Genomic DNA, 3,268 nt, shown 5'->3' with positions numbered 1-3,268 from the left:
CCCATCTTATGCTGTTTATTTATATAGTATGCTGATCAGGCCACTCTGTATTAAGATTCGCAATAAATAGAATAAATAAATTATCATCATTATCAGCACCATCATCATTGCCATTTAATTTGATAATCGGTCACATTGTGATAAAGTATAAATGGAATATGTCTTACCAGGGAGGTGTTACAAAAGGAGAGACAACTCCTGTTCTCCTTTGAAGTCATGCCCGGCACCGCCGAGAAGTTATGCGCTTAACTACAGGTGGAAATCAGGTGCTTTGACAAAAGAGAGCATCAATTATCGGGACTAGTGCACTCACATCTAGAAATACTTGCCCCTACTGCATTTCGCTCTCTCTTTCAATGTGATGGCAACAGTGAATTTGTGTACCTTGAATTGGAGCAGCGAATCAAAATGCAGTGTAAAACTGACAATTTTAACAGCAAATAGTTTAAAAGCACGCTGGTGCTCGCTTTAGCGGAGTACTTTATGTTTTGAAAGATCAAAATATGCCAAATTAAAGGATAGAAAACTAACATGCGGAAATGTGCGCATCATAGAAAAATGTTAGGTTTTTAAGATGGCCTAATTTTCATTTCATTTCAGTTTGCGCATTTTGCCGCTGCCGCAAAACCGCTCCAGTGTGAACGGCCCTTTACGAAGTTTGCGCATTACATCAGTTTGCGCATTATACATCCATCTATCTTTCCTTACAAGAGAGCCGCCTTGTGTCTGTCGATGTACATTGGTATGTGTGCATGTATGTGTGTATTTGTCTGTCTATTTTTTCCCTTTTTTTCCGCTTAGGGAAATTGTTGTTTTGTTGTTTTTGCTACTATGTGTGTGTTTTTTTATAGCTTTTTAGCAGTCCCCTCCATTTCCAGCAATATTTTGTATGCATTTACCACAGTGACACGAGTTATTTTTTGTATCTCTGTTGGAAATTTACCTGTATCTGTTTTACAATGTTACTTCTGTTCATCGCATTGTGGTACATGTACTGATTTTCTGACATCTGTTTATACGAATGTTTCATTGTACTTCCAATTATTTTGTTTGTTGGAAATGGAAATAAATGAACTTGAACTTGAACTTGAAGAAACTAGAAATACATGTTTATAATATTGAATCCTTTCCTCAACTACATTTAATCAATTCGAATATTTCATTTAAAATTTTATGGGGAAATAAAGCTTGTAATTCAACGAAAGGTGAAATGCGTTCTTCGTCTCCGAACTTCGCCTTGCAACTAGAGCGGTGCAGAGCATGACTTCAAAGCGTATAGTGGAATGCTAGACATCCCATTGTAAGGCTTTGAACAAAAAACATGTGTTTGCATGAATGTTACGAAGAGTTGTCCCTCCTTTTCTAATACCTCCCTGGTCTTACTTTACATTGAAGCAGACCCGTGGAGTTCAGTCTGGAAATGGTTTGCCTACTAGAAACAACGCCTCACAAACAGAAACGTGGCACCAATCATACGGATGCTCTACACGACCTTCAAATTTCCTTAGCTACGGCAACCTTTGCACTAGTATTTTGTGTAACAAGGAAACGACTTTACAGTGGCTGAAAGAAAACAATCTCATTGCAAGTCAAAGATCATGTCCAACATGTCATGGAGATATGATACTGTGCACTATACCAGTGATCGACATGGTGGACTGAAATGGGTTTGTCGTAAAAGTAGCAGAACAGACCGACACCGCAACGAATGCTCCATTCGAAAAGACTCCTGGTTTGAAGACAGCAAACTCGCCAACCCCGAAACTCTGAAATACTAGTCAACGTATTGGTGGAGCATGGGAATATCACAAGCGAACATAATTCAACAACTTCAGCTATCGGACCATACATCCGTTGACTGGCTATGTTCTGCCGTGAAGTATGTTTGGAAACTTTGAACAACCAGAAAGAGAAAATAGGTGGCCCAGGAAAGATTGTGGAAATAGACGAATCCAAAGTAGGCAAAAGAAAATATCACAGAGGACATGTTGTTGAAGGCCAATGGGCATTCGGAGGTATCACAAGAGATAGCAGAAAAGAATTTCATGTTCGCTGTTGAAGACCGGTCAGAAGCCACTTTGCTTCCGTTGATTCTAGATCACATTGAGCCACAGATGACCATCGTGTCAGACTGCTGGAAAGCTTATAGCAACCTCAGTAGAAATGGCTATCATCATGAAACAGTCAACCACTCTGTGGAGTTCAAGAACTCGGACGGATTCCACAAGAATACCATCGAAGGACACTGGAGGCATTTGAAGGCCAGTCTATCACAGTACAGCAAAAAAAAAAAAAAAAAAAAAAAAAAAAAAGGCGCACTACGAATTGTATCTTGCCGAATTTCTCTACAGGTACCAGCATCCAGACGGGGACATGCTCATGTCATTCACGCGTGATGTAGCTCGTGTGTACGATACGTCTACTTAATTCCATTCAGTTGGAACACCAAACATGCTAATCAGTGCGTGGAGAAGAAGACATTCCTCAAACTTGCCTTTTGTTAATTAAGAGATGCGATAGCTGTTTCCATCTCTACTGTCCATAGCATCATTGTTTGCAGTATAGTGATAAATGCACTTATTTGTTTAGTTTAGAAAGAGCGCAGAGCGCGAGGTTCAATTATCAGGTCTCGTTCTAGGGTTTGTTGCATTGCAAAGTGTTTCTTCTTAAATGAAGATGATTATTCCCGTGTTAACTTTATTCACCTGGTAAATTCTCCCGTCATACATATATTACAAAATATACTTCTAACAGTAACAGCTTCTGATCAATATTAGTTTTAAACTTTTCTATCTTGGAATTTAAAAAATTTTGCTCGCCTCGATCCAAAAGCTGCGAGTGTCTTTTCCTCCATAATTAAGGATACTTGTTTATGAGAATATCTTCATTAGATAATTACGGCAATTTGCAAATTGACTGCCGGCATGTAGCCGGTCCAATGTGAAGTATGCATCTCACACCGTATGTATTTATAGATTCTGTTCTTCCCTTCCTGTAAACTTGAATGCTGTCAAACACATTATTATACACTTATTTCCGGTTAAGAACGCTACTTATGTGCTCGGTTCTTCCTTTTTTGTGTGTGTACCTGTGTTCCGCTTATTTATACATACACTCCTTGATTTAATTACTATTATGATTTTATTAATTGCCGTTATTGTTTATATGGTTGCCTGCTTTGACATACGCGAGGAGATTCACATGTGTGTTTGTGCGTACACATCCGTATCTATATGTATACGTGTGTGCGCAGATGTTTAGTCATAGT

General features: G+C 38.9%; 1 pseudogene; it reads left to right on the top strand.

Annotated features, from left to right (window-relative positions):
- The first annotated feature begins 1,607 nt into the window (after positions 1-1,607).
- LOC139744351 (uncharacterized) lies at positions 1,608-2,427 on the top strand (annotated as a pseudogene).
- The last annotated feature ends 841 nt before the right edge of the window (positions 2,428-3,268 follow it).

This window comes from Diadema antillarum, unplaced genomic scaffold (genome assembly GCF_040938485.1).
Source record: "Diadema antillarum isolate AM-2024a unplaced genomic scaffold, OU_Dant_1.0 seq00001161_RagTag, whole genome shotgun sequence".
NCBI classification, from domain to species: domain Eukaryota; kingdom Metazoa; phylum Echinodermata; class Echinoidea; order Diadematoida; family Diadematidae; genus Diadema; species Diadema antillarum.
Note: the sequence above shows the minus strand (reverse complement) of the source record. Positions and strands in the feature narration are given on the sequence as shown.